At 38.3% G+C, this 14,337-nt stretch overlaps 1 long non-coding RNA gene across 1 annotated transcript; it reads left to right on the forward strand.

The window, feature by feature from the left end:
- The first annotated feature begins 12,598 nt into the window (after positions 1-12,598).
- Positions 12,599-13,952, forward strand: LOC124116745. Its single transcript, XR_006858169.2, has 3 exons — positions 12,599-12,946; positions 13,068-13,158; positions 13,652-13,952. It is a non-coding gene; the product is annotated as an uncharacterized LOC124116745 (long non-coding RNA).
- Positions 13,953-14,337: the final 385 nt, after the last annotated feature.

The following is a 14,337-nucleotide window of genomic DNA, read 5'->3' on the forward strand; positions in this document are numbered from 1 at the left end:
AAAGTACAATTAAAACAATGAGAGTATTTACAAACATTTATTAAATTGAGCAACAGTTAGCAGAGGCTTGCCCAAAATTGTATACATCAACACAAGAGTTTCGGGGAGTGCCTGGGTGTTGGACCATATTATTTATGTGAAGGTGAATAAAGCTGAATATACACCCCTGGCAGCAAGTTCCTATATTTCTCTGTCTGAGTATCTGTCCAACAAGAAAGCTATTCTAAATATAAAAAATGATGATACGTCCCTCTACACGTCAGTTTAAATGGTTTCAGGCCAGCTGTTGTTATTGAGCAAGGGAGACAACAGACACTTTTGTCTAATTCTCAGTTTCAGTAGGTTGATGGGGAACAGGACCAAACATCATGCCACCACATTTCATTGTAGACGATGTTTACTAGGTTCGATCTATCAGAAGAATATAGTATTTACTGCTCTGCAAAAAAAATAAAGTTACCTCAAACTGAGGACAAAATGTGGGTTAAATTTAAAAGCATACAAAGACATTTGGGGGTCCCTTATGTAGTGGTTGTGGATTTTGAGGCCATGACGAAAAATGTGAGTGGTTGTCAACCAAGTCCTGAGGTATCTCATTCATCTACCAAGCAGAAACATGAACCTTCTGGTTGTTGCTATAAGATTGTAAGTACTGACTCTAGGTATCATAGCAAGGGGGGGGGGGGGGGGGGGGGGGGTTACATTTCTCACTTTATCAATAGGCTGATGGAGGAACAGAAGGTTATTAATGAATATGTGAAGACATTGAACCTATGACACTGACTGAAAGTGACTAAAGAGCTTTTCAAATAGCTAATCAATTTCACATATATTGTCAACCATTCAGTGACCAGTCATGTAAAGTTCGGGATTGTAATCATGTGTTGCCTGGTTATAATTATCGTGGAGCAGCTCATCAAAAGTAAAATACCAATTTAAAAAGACAAAAGGTAGAGATGGAAAGAAATGGGAAAAAATACTTTATCCCTGTGATCTTTCACAATTTCCGTGGTTATGACAGCCACTTAATCATGGAAGAATTGGATAAAACAGTCAGTCAAAAACTCAAATGTCTGGCTAACAATCTGGAAAAATCATTTCCTTCTCAATTCGTAATCTCCGGTTCATTGACTCCTTGCAGTTTCTAAATTCACCTTGGTTAACAATCTCAGGGCTAAGGGGTCTACAAAATTGAAGATCTTTAGGGAAGAATTTCAAGATGAACAGCACATGAACCTGCTGTTGATTTTATGGACGATGAATCAAAATTTGCCATGAGTGAACTTCCCATCCAAGATCACTTCTACATTACTTTAACTGAGACTTCCATCTCAGATGTAGACTATGCGCATGCTCGGAATGTATGGTCTACCTTTGATCTCAAAACCACTGGAGAGTATCATGATCTCTGTATGAAAACTGATGTTTTGTTGTTAGCTGATGTTTTCGAAAACTTCTGGGGTACAGCTTTGACCTTTTATGGTATAGATCACGCTCACTATGTATCACTACCTGGCATGGCTTGGGATGCCATGTTGAAAATGGGAAATGTAGAGTTGGAACTCCTGACAGATTTGGACATGCATTTCATGATAGAAAGGGGATTGAGAGGGGGTATTTCCATGATCTCGACCAGGTATGTGGAAGCAAACAATCCACATGTCAAGGACTATGACCCTAATGACCCTAACTAATGTCTATGGTCATAGCATGTCTCAGCGTCTCCCTGAACGAAATTTCCAGTGGGTGGGCGATGTAACCAATCAGATGTTACAAATATCCCAGATGATGCAGATGTTGGATACATATTAGAAGTTTAATATCCCAAAGAATTGCTTGACAGTCACAGTGATTATCCACTAGCCCCTGAAGCATTGTTACTTACTGACAACATGCTCTCCCCTTATTCCCAGCAGTTGAAAGAAGAGTAGTGTATTCCCAATCCGTATGACAAACATCATTATGTTCTGCATTATAGAAATTTGAAGTTTTACCTCAGCCAGGACTTGAAACTAACCAAAATTCATAGAGATATTCAGTTTACCAAGTCAGCCTGGCTAAAACCTTATATTGACTTTAATACAGAGAAGAGAAAACTGGCCAAAAACGAAGCAGATATAGCATTCTTTAAATTGGCAAACAATTTAGTATTTGAAGCCTTTAAAATTTTCAATGCTGATTTGGCTGCTGTACATTTGAATTTTTGTCACTGTATCTTAATCAGCCAGTGTATGCTGGTTTCTCTATTCTTGACATGTCTAAAATTGTCATGTATGACTTTCACTATAACTTTACTGAGGCAAAATATGGTGACAAGGGTCAAATTCTGTATCACAGACACAGATTCCCTGTGTTATCTGATTGAAACGTCTGACAGTTTTAACCCCTCCTTACCTCTATTTTCAAAGGCCAATGCCAAGGGACTTGGAAAGATGAAACATGAATTTGGAGACTGCGTTTTGGAATCTTTTGTGGGACTTAAACCCAAACTTAATTCACTTTCTTATGACGGAAAAGAAATACAAACAGCCAAGGGAGTCAGCAAAACCGTCATAAAAAACAATTGAGACATAGCATGTACAAAGATTGTTTGTTTGGTCAAAAGCAATTCATATATAACCCCCAAATAACACAACCCATTATCCGATAGAGGTAACTCTGCATAACGGACGGATAATATGTTCTCTCAATAAACTTGGAAACATGGTTTGGTTTGACTTCTTGGCACGTGTCTGAATTCCATTAACAGGTTACATATCCTAAAACTGACTAATCAGCAAATCTCGCTGCAATGTCACTACCCAAAAGTCCAGCCATACAAATTTGTATATGCTTTGGATAGATGAGATATCCGATGTGCAAACTGTATGAATCCGCGTGTACATATGTATGAATCTGCGTAGCGTATTGTTACAAAAGTGTGCACATCGTTTTTTCGAGTCATACCTCAATGAACCGAAAACAATACACAGTCAATCCTTATAATTAAATTCGACAACGAAAACATGTGTTATCTACAATAGTTTAACCAAAATCAGTTGCACATATCAAAGCAGACAAACATGACGAGAATGATAAACATTCCATGTTTAGAAATACACATTGTTGCGTGACATGAATCAGGTGATTGTCAGTTACCATCAAATTAGTCAAACATTAGTTCCCTGAGAATGGGAAGACAAAAAAAGACGGGTTTGAAATGAAACCCGAATACATTAAATTTGCGGAACAAGTCGAGCGGGAAAAAACAGGCGAGCGAGCCTGAACGTTTGTTGTTTAATTCCTTGTAATAACACGTGACCAATTCAGATAATCAGAAGGACAATGGACACAACGAAAATTTAATTATAATCACTTCAAAGTGTTGAATTTGGTTTGTGTTGAGCTGTCGATTTGTGTCAGGTGATCAAGATAGCGGAATGTAGATTGACCCGACTCGTCTAATTTTTAGAGCTTTACTGTGCCTGGGTTGTCTAATTATGCATGAGTGGTTTCTTCTTGGCTCAGTGTAATCCGTGCAGTCACAGACCCTCATAATCTGTCTTGGAGAGACTATCAATGGGCACAGGGGTGTTAGGGTAGGGACAACTTGAGATGGAGATTATGAAGCAGTGTATTTATTCAAATTCTCAGTGATGGAATAAGGTTAATTGAAGGTACTGTAAGTGAAAAAACATAGTTTGTAACTTAAATACTTCAAACCACGTGCACAGTTGAATCTCATCCTGTCGTGAACAGTGAAATGTCTATGTGAAATAATTGTTGAATCTAATGCAAGCAAAATCACTCATCCCTGACTTTTCCTGGGCTGTCTGTTTAGCTACTGTTTACCTGTTTAAAAACAGAAGTGAAGCGAAGTTGGTTGATAACCTGCCATTATCTGCCACAAATAATTCACTTTCCTGACAACTCGACACATTCTACACGCCTGAAATCCTATATAATAAAAGTGTCATAGCTTTCTTCTAACACCAAATACCTTTTAGAAAATATATATTAATCAACCGATATCGGTAAACTAACATGACTATTCTTAAAGTAAATTCAGTGTAGCGAATGCACTAACTGACCGCCGCATACAAAATATTTTATGTTTCATATATGCGGCTAAACTCACGGTCACTCCAGCTGTGGGAGAGTGGCCCATGATGCAAGTCTGCCCAGCCAGGCTGACACAAAGGGTCACTACCTCTGAGAACCAGTGATTAGTGGGTTGTTTGTCAATCCCCATTCATATATTTATGTATAAAAATCTGTTGAAACAAAATACATTTAAAAGCCTGGTTTGTTTGCATTAAAATCAAAACAAAGGAATCTGGAATTAAAATGTGTAAGGTGTTAAAAGCTTTTACATAAAAGAGCAAAATACATGGGGGAGAGTAAATACATAATTCTATACAATTTTCTTGAATAGAGCACATTTGAAAAAAAGATAATCCAAGCATACGCGATATTACCGTGTTTAAAGAATTTATATCAGTCATATATTTCTAACTTAGATCACCGGTATGTAACCCAGTTAAAGCATACATATCGGGTAACATGGTAATGTTGGTACAGTTTATCGCGTCTTCGTGCTTTAGCATTACACATTGGCTTTTCATATTCCTCAAGGTTTTAATGTTTATTTGTTTATGTACTTTTTTTTCTTTTTTTTTCTCTCCTTTATTTTTTCTGGGTTATATATTTATCTAAATATACATTTAGCTACTTGTATGTGTGGGGGTGTTTAACAGAAACCTGGTTGCACCATGATATTCTAGCCACTGACACCATTTTCAAATCGTAGCCTGTATTAAGGAATATATTTTAGATCTTAAATCAGAGTATAACGGACCGCCTGAGCTGGAGGCGCGCGTGGATATGTTGACAGTTTTTACGTAGTTAGTGTTAAAACCGAATGTTTGCGAGGATTAATAAGATTTCTGAATTCAGTTACAACAGTAACTGTACATGTATTTGTTACATTAAGTCATTTCATTCAAATTTGTTTGGTATGATATATGTCTTATAATTGTTTTAGGATGGAAGGTACAGTTACCAAATAAAATATGCTGAAATATCAATTCATTATGACCATATTTCATAATCTATTTTTTAAAGTAACCCTACTTACATTAAAGATATATATTTAAAGAATATAGTACTTAAAGACATTGCAACAAACCGAATAATCAGGGGGGAGACTTTATACTGAGGGGGGCGCGAAATATATCCGCCCGGGGGAGATTTTATTTCAGAACAGATTCTCCGGGGGAGAATCTGTACCGGTATAAAATCTCCGGGGGAGAATTTGTACGGGGGAGAGTTTATACCGGGACACCGGCACACATGAAATAAGGGTCCGTTAGGCAATATAACAACCTACTTGAATAAATCCTTAAACAATGACACAACCATCCATGGTTACAGCCGATCAACCGCTGACACCTTGGATGTTGTGATATATAGTTATATGACGTAATGAAGGCCTGAGTTGTATATATACGGCGGTCGGTGGTAGTAAACTTCCAAACACTCAACAGCCCCCAAGGCAACAACACTTCCCCACAAGCAAGCACAACAAGAAAGCACAAACACCGAGGAAACCACAGTTACACCCAACACGCAAGCACAAACTCAACCCTCCACGACACAAACACATCCACAAGCCTCCCCAATGGAAACTCATACAATAAAAACCAACCTAAACGACGAAGACGAGTATTCTTCCACCGAGGAAATAAATGAAATAACCTTCTCAGCCAGTAAAACAAACAAAAACTTCAAGCGCAAAACTCCTCAATTAACTAGCACTAAAACTCTTAATAACCTCACACTACTCCTAGCCTACATGTATAAGCAAAGCTCACCAAATGCTAGCACTAAAGCTTTTCACTCAGTAGCGCAAAAACTAAAACACACAACTCTCTCCTTCGAGACTAAACTCTCTCCTTCCCAACTAAGGGAAGCTACCAATTAAACAAATCCTAAAACTCAAAACAAACTGACAACCTCTCATCCCCCAAAATGGAAGGACTAAATATATTTCAGTGGAACGCCAACGAATTAGCCTCTCACGGCCAGGAATTAAAAGCTAAATTCCAACGACACAAAGGTCCACACATAGTCTGTATACAAGAAACTAAATTCTCTACTAGATCTAAATTCACCCAACCAAACTATAACTCAATAAGAACTGACCGAGCCAAAACATACCCAGGTAGAGCCGGAGGCGGCCTAATCATATACGTCAGGGAAGACTTAAACTGCAAAGAACTAAAAATAAACACACCAAACCTTGAAGCAAACGGTATCCAAATAACAAATAACAACCAAAACATTAATATCATAAATATATACCACTGGGTAGAAAAACAGGTCAAACCTGAGGATTTAAACACCCTCCTCCAAATAGGCAATAAATCTACAATCTTCCTAGGAGACATTAATGCCCACCACCCTACCTGGGGTATAGAAGATAAAATAGATAAACACGGAAAATTCATCTCAGAATGGAGAGAACAATATGACCTAATACTACTAAATAACAACCAACCTACCAGATACGACAAAATACGCCACACAATGTCGGCTATCGACTTAACCATATGCACCCCAGATTTAGCCCAAAGTATTCAATGGGAAGTACACGGAGTACCACTAGGTAGTGACCACTTCCCCATAAATATAACTATAGGAGACGTAAACATCCAAACACCATCCCAAAACAAGGAACCGACATTTCACTAGCTGACCTAGAAAGTAACGACCCCGAAATCTACTGTAAAAACCTAACTGACTATATAATAAACGCAGCTAAAAACTCCATTCCTTTCAAAACAACCAACATAAGTAAACCCTCGGTTCCTTGGTGGAACGAGGAGATAGAACAAACCAGACGTAAACGCAAATCCGCATTCAATAAAGCCAAACGTGACTTAAAACACCTAAAAATAGCACACGAACTAAATCACAAAGTACAAAGCTTAGTTAAAACAGCTAAAACTAGAGACTGGAAAAAAAATTGCGAAAGGATTAACCATCATACTGACGCCAGAACAGCTTGGCGCAAAATCCGCGCCATTAGGGGCATTAAACTTTAAAAAAACCCTCCTAACATGAACAATTCAACAAACCCCACTCAAAGGCTAATAACCAAGCAAATCACTTCTCGGCCGTCAGTAGTAACAGCAACTTCAACCAAAAATTCCAGGAACAACTAAAATCAGAAACCAAATTTACCAAAGAGCCAAAAGATAATAACCTAGAAATAAATCTCCCTTTCACAATGTAAGAACTACCCCACGTCCTACAAAATAGGAACAAGAGTCATCAGAAAGATTGAGTCTATGTCCAACTTCATTCCATAAAAAAATTAAAAAATAAAAATTAGAAAAATCCCAAAATATCAAAAGGCACCACTTCAGTATGTGCCTGATAGGTTTGCCAAGTTTCGATCAAATACACTGAATGGTTTTCGAATTCTGCCCCGGAAACGAACCCCATCCCCAATTGAGTCTATGTCCAACTTCATTCCATAAAAATTTAAAAAAATAAAAATTAGAAAAATCCCAAAATATCAAAAGGCACCACTTCAGTATGTGCCTGATAGATTTGCCAAGTTTCCATCAAATACACTGAATGGTTTTCGAATTCTGCCCTGGAAACGAACCCCATCCCCAATTGAGTCTATGTCCAACTTCATTCCATAAAAGTTTAAAAAAATAAAAATAAGAAAAATCCCAAAATATCAAAAGGCACCACTTCAGTATGTGCCTGATAGCTTTGCCAAGTTTCCATCAAATACACTGAATGGTTTTCGAATTCTGCCCCGGAAACGAACCCCATCCCCAATTGAGTCTATGTCCAACTTCATTCCATAAAAAAATTAAAAAATAAAAATTAGAAAAATCCCAAAATATCAAAAGGCACCACTTCAGTATGTGCCTGATAGGTTTGCCAAGTTTCGATCAAATACACTGAATGGTTTTCGAATTCTGCCCCGGAAACGAACCCCATCCCCAATTGAGTCTATGTCCAACTTCATTCCATAAAAATTTAAAAAAATAAAAATTAGAAAAATCCCAAAATATCAAAAGGCACCACTTCAGTATGTGCCTGATAGATTTGCCAAGTTTCCATCAAATACACTGAATGGTTTTCGAATTCTGCCCTGGAAACGAACCCCATCCCCAATTGAGTCTATGTCCAACTTCATTCCATAAAAGTTTAAAAAAATAAAAATAAGAAAAATCCCAAAATATCAAAAGGCACCACTTCAGTATGTGCCTGATAGCTTTGCCAAGTTTCCATCAAATACACTGAATGGTTTTCGAATTCTGCCCCGGAAACGAACCCCATCCCCAATTGAGTCTATGTCCAACTTCATTCCATAAAAATTTAAAAAAATAAAAATTATAAAAATCCCAAAATATCAAAAGGCACCACTTCAGTATGTGCCTGATAGATTTGCCAAGTTTCCATCAAATACACTGAATGGTTTTCGAATTCTGCCCCGGAAACGAACCCCATCCCCAATTGAGTCTATGTCCAACTTCATTCCATAAAAATTTAAGAAAATAAAAATTATAAATATCACAAAATATCAAAAGGCACCACTTCAGTATGTGCCTGATAGGTTTGCCAAGTTTCCATCAAATACACTGAATGGTTTTCGAATTCTGCCCTGGAAACGAACCCCATCCCCAATTGTGTCTATGTCCAACTTCATTCCATATAAATTTAAAAAAATAAAAATAAGAAAAATCCCAAAATATCAAAAGGCACCACTTCAGTATGTGCCTGATAGCTTTGCCAAGTTTCGATCAAATACACTGAATGGTTTTCGAATTCTGCCCCGGAAACGAACACCATCCCCAATTGAGTCTATGTCCAACTTCATTCCATAAAAATTAAAAAAAATTAAAATTATAAAAATCCCAAAATATCAAAAGGCACCACTTCAGTATGTGCCTGATAGATTTGCCAAGTTTCCATCAAATACACTGAATGGTTTTCGAATTCTGCCCCGGAAACGAACCTCATCCCCAATTGAGTCTATGTCCAACTACATTCCATAAAAATTTTAAAAAATAAAAATTAGAAAAATCCCAAAATATCAAAAGGCACCACTTCAGTATGTGCCTGATAGATTTGCCAAGTTTCCATCAAATACACTGAATGGTTTTCGAATTCTGCCCTGGAAACGAACCCCATCCCCAATTGAGTCTATGTCCAACTTCATTCCATAAAAATTTAAAAAAATAAAAATAAGAAAAATCCCAAAATATCAAAAGGCACCACTTCAGTATGTGCCTGATAGATTTGCCAAGTTTCGATCAAATACACTGAATGGTTTTCGAATTTTGGCCCGGAAAAGGAAATGATTACGGACGGACGGACGGACGGACGTATGGACGTATGGACGGACGGACAGACAGACTGGCTGATCGCTTTATCCCCCCGCATTATATGCCGGGGGAATATAAAGGGAGCAGCCCATGGCTTAGACCTTACTTCATACCAGATAATTAAACAACTACCACCCAAACTACTCCAAACTCTTCTAGAACTCTATAACCTCATATATCTAAACGGACAGGACCCATCACCTTGGAAACAAGCCCTGGTCATACCAATCCCAAAACCCAATAAACCAGCTGACGAGGCTAATTCATACAGACCAATCTCCCTAACTTCTAACTTATGCAAAGTAATGGAATCAATGGCAAAAAAAACAGACTACAACACGACTTAGAACAAAACAACATAATAAATCCAGACCAAAGCGGTTTCACTCCTGGACGCTCAACCTTAGATAACGTCGCCCGACTAGAGCAGGACATTAAAACAGGCCAACTTAACAAACAATATACTACGGGTATTTTTCTAGCCTTCTCCAAAGCATTCGACATGGTTTGGCATAACGGCCTAATACAAAAACTACAAAAAATAGGTCTTAAAGGTCAAATAATTAACTACATCCAAAGTTTCCTAACAAACCGCAAAATAACCGTGGGCATAGACCGAACGCTATCGGACCAATGTTCCCTAAAAATGGCACTCTAAGCCCCACACTCTTCAATATTATGATTAACGATCTATTTCAGGGACTATCCCCCAAAGTAAAATCAAAATTCGCGGATGATGGAGCCCTCTGGATCCGCACTAAAAGCATTAAAATGTCTTGTTTGATAGGCATTACTTAGAAGTTGACGGATGACAAGATAGACACAATATTTTATGGATAACAACTTCTTTAATCCTGTGAAAAGCGACGTTTCGGTATAGATCCTTATACCGTTGTCAAGCAAGACTGAATGAGGGACATATGTGCAGAATATATATAGTAGGTGGAGGATTAACAGTAGAGGATTAACAGTAACAACAAAAGCATACATGAGTGGGATAACATAGGTGGGTGTGACAACAAATGGATGATGCTGTCACAACACGATGGACAGAAAACACATAGCTAGAAGCCAATAGGGGCATGAAGCCAATTAACAGGTGATTATTGTTTGATGAGTTCATAGTAGGCGGGTGGGATGAAATAGCCTTGATCTCTGTTGATTGATGGCTTGTGGCGGCGAATGTGGACTGCTTCTGTTAGTTTTCTTTTCGTGAAATCATGGAGGTTGTTGGCGAGGATTTGGACGTTGTCGCAGTTGATGATTTGATTGGGACAGTTGCTGATATGGTCCGAGATGGCTGATTTGCTGTCGAATTTGATGGTGGAGGTTTCATGCTCTTTGATTCTGGTGTTGATAGGGCGGGATGTTTCACCTACGTAAGATTGTCCACAAAAAAATGGCCCAAAACTTACTTCAAAAATCTCTAAATGAAATACAAAAATGGGCTGACAAATGGGGCGTCTCCCTAAACTCAGAAAAAAACACAGAAATAGTATTTAAACACAAAAATATGCAATACGCGCCCCCAAACTCCAACTAAACAACAAACCAATCAAATTTCAAAAACAAACCAAATTCTTAGGTATAATCTTCGATGAACATCTCACCTGGGATGTTCACATTAAAAACCTAGTAACCAGATGCAGCAAAGACCTAAACACCTTAAGATGCCTAACCGGCTCCAACTGGGGGGCCTCTAAAAACACCCTCCTCTCACTCTATATATCACTAATTAGATCAAAACTAGACTATATGCATATGGCAGTGCCATTTACGACACCCTAAACAACTTTCTCATTAAAAAACTAGACTCAATCCAGTATCAGGCCCTAAAACTAATCACACGAACTCAACATGGCACCTCCTCCACCTCACGCCAGGCCTTAACAGGAGAAATGCCACTTAAACTACGTAGGGAACAACTTACCCTAAACTTCTGGGCCGCGTCCCAATCAAACTCTCTAATCGAAAACTTAATAAAAAACAATATCAGCCCTAGAAACCAAGCCCTAGCCCGGAAAAATCCACTACTTACTCAAATTTCACAGAGAATAACCAATTACCTAAATGAACACAAAATACATAATCTTAAACAAAACAATAAATCATCCAATATCTTCACTCCAAAACTTAAAATACCAAAAATAGACACAACACTAGCTGATGCACTAAATAAAAACAGACCGATCCTAACATCGCTAAAATCACCACACTAGCATAGATACACGATAATTGGCATATACACAGACGGATCCTCAGATCCGATCTCAAAAAACACAGGTTTCGGAGTCCACATCGCACAACCAACTAAAAACACCCAATCTTACCGACTCCCAAACAACCAATCCATATTTACGGCCGAACTCATGGGCATGGCCTCAGCACTACACAATCAGCAATCTAAAAAACACCAAAAAATCCTAACCGCCCCAAACAAATAAATCAAATTCTCAAAAGCTCAAACAACTTAACTAAGGCAGATAAACAAATAGAGTTCATTTGGATCCCGCCCACGTAGGAATCTTTGGAAATGAAAACGCAGATAAAGCAGCAAAATTATCCCTTCATCTTCCAGAAATAAGCTTAAACTTACCCAGCTCAAAATTAGAAATCAAAAGTGTCAGCAAAAAATGGCAAAACTCAAATAGCCAAATCAGGAAAGTAGTACACCCATCCAAAAAAATCGACAGAATAATTACTAAACTACAAACAGGCCACACCAAACTAAATAATCACCGTAAAATAGCTAATCTACACATAACAAGAAACACCAGAACACGTACTCATTCACTGCACACACTACCAAACACACCGAACAACACTACAGACCACCCTAAATATTAAAACCGCACTTACACTTGAAACAATCCTAAATCCACAAAATAAATTAGAAGTTTCCAATATAAGTTAGTAAGTAGCAAACTTCACTCTACTTCCACCGAATAAACGCCATCAACTCAGCAGCCTTCTCTGTTCTTCAAGGTAAGACACTATTGACTTAAATGTTAACTTATTCTGTCAACTAAGATCTTAATACGTTAGGTGTAGGTTAGATCTATTTCGACTATATCGTAGCGTTGGGAAAATTATCATTGACTTAATATCCAGACAATAGTTCCTCTCGCGAACGTATATTTTTGTATATTAGCATACTAGTTGCACGGCAACATCCCAATATGAGTATGTGTACCAATGTCAATAACTTGTACGTTCCTACATTCAGTGACACATACTCATAACAATGATTGCCTGCAACTAAGTAGCAATGAAAACTGAGTCGACCAACATTATATTATGTTGTCTGTTATACGAGGTATATGAATGTGACTCTATCTCTGAACACGTGTTGTACACGTATCATATTATCTTGTCATTATAATTAAATGTACTTCACTCGACTTCCACCGAATAAACGCCATCAACTCAGCAGCCTTCTCTGTTCTTCAAGGTGATGGCCAGTCGTGACCGTTCTACTACCGCTAGTTCCCCCAATTAAGTAGTAACACCCAAAAGGACGTCTACGTCACCCAAAAGACACGCTACGTCAAAAGGTTAGTCATGCCCGATCAACAAACGCCTCTTAATCCAAAAGAAACGTCATAGGAAAAGGAAAAAGAGAATATAAATTGTCAATGCAGGAGAATAACCAGCCTAGAATTTCTGCCGAAACAGATTCCTCTTGGCGTAAAGGGTACATCCCCTCGAACTTAGGTGACATCTCTGCTCCGGACACCCACAAACACAACAAAGACAATTGCCACAGGTAAAGTACCCCTAGACTAACAGTCAGTCTCTGAAATCTTATATTACACAATATCCTTCTTGACTCTAAAAATAAAAAAAATCCCTATGCTGATTTCAGAATAGAGCTAGCTTGAGCTGGCTAGACTTGCTTTTGTATGCGTTTCTAGATTCATTTTTTTCATAAAATAAATATATTCCACGGTCATGCTGCAGGACTAACGTACCCTAGTAACCACATGTTATAAACTCAGAATCTAAATCAATACGCGACCACAGCTGTCTTGAATACACCAGAGGCAATACATAAGAAACTCTTAACGCAAAACTGTATTGAAAAGGTTATCATTGAGGTGAAATCCATAATCACTAGTTTGGAATTGAAAGTTCATTCAGTGGACAAATTGAACGAACGAGTAAATAACGTTGAGAACAGTGTCAAATTCATTTGTGAGTCATTTGATGAATGGGCTATTGATAAAAATCAAACTCAAGCTGATATCAAAACATTTCAGGATTAGGCCCCCAGCTTGATGCCTTACAAAAAGAGAATGTGTCTTTGAGGGAACATTTGAGAGAACAATGAGAGACAGTCTAATCTTTTCTAATGTCCCTGATCAAGTGAAGACGTGGTATGAGCAATGATCGTGTTGAAACATGGGAACAGACGGAAGGCATACTCAGAGATTTTATAAAAACTGAACTCAAACTTGCCTGTAGTAGTCCAGTTGCAGTTTGTACTCCAAGCGAGCAACACCTCTCCAAGCCTCCAGAGCCTCCTCAAGCCAACGCACAGCACCGCTGATAGCAAGCCCAGGGAGACTTACTTACTTACTTTGGAGATTTAACGTGCGCTTTCCGACTGATGCGTATTTCGCACACGGGCCCGGCCAGGCCATTTAATGTGTTTCCGAAAGGGGCGAAGGTGGTCTGTGCAACCCAAGAGGGGGGTTTTAGGGGTTGCTTATATAGAATTGGGGAATTTTGAGATTTGGAATAGATGCCGATGGGATTGGGGAGGAGAACTAAGGGAGCTGGGTATGGTGGATGTTTGTTTGTTTATGTCATTTTGATTTGGTAGGTTATTGTGTTTTTAGATGCGTTTTATTAGTTCCGTTTTGATTAAGAATACGCCTAAGGCCTTGAAGTTTTCTAGTTTATTTTGTGGGTTTAGTATTGCTTCTAGAGTTAGAGCCTTGTT

Source organism: Haliotis rufescens, unplaced genomic scaffold (assembly GCF_023055435.1).
Source record: "Haliotis rufescens isolate VD_foot unplaced genomic scaffold, xgHalRufe1.0.p SCAF_2, whole genome shotgun sequence".
NCBI classification, from domain to species: domain Eukaryota; kingdom Metazoa; phylum Mollusca; class Gastropoda; order Lepetellida; family Haliotidae; genus Haliotis; species Haliotis rufescens.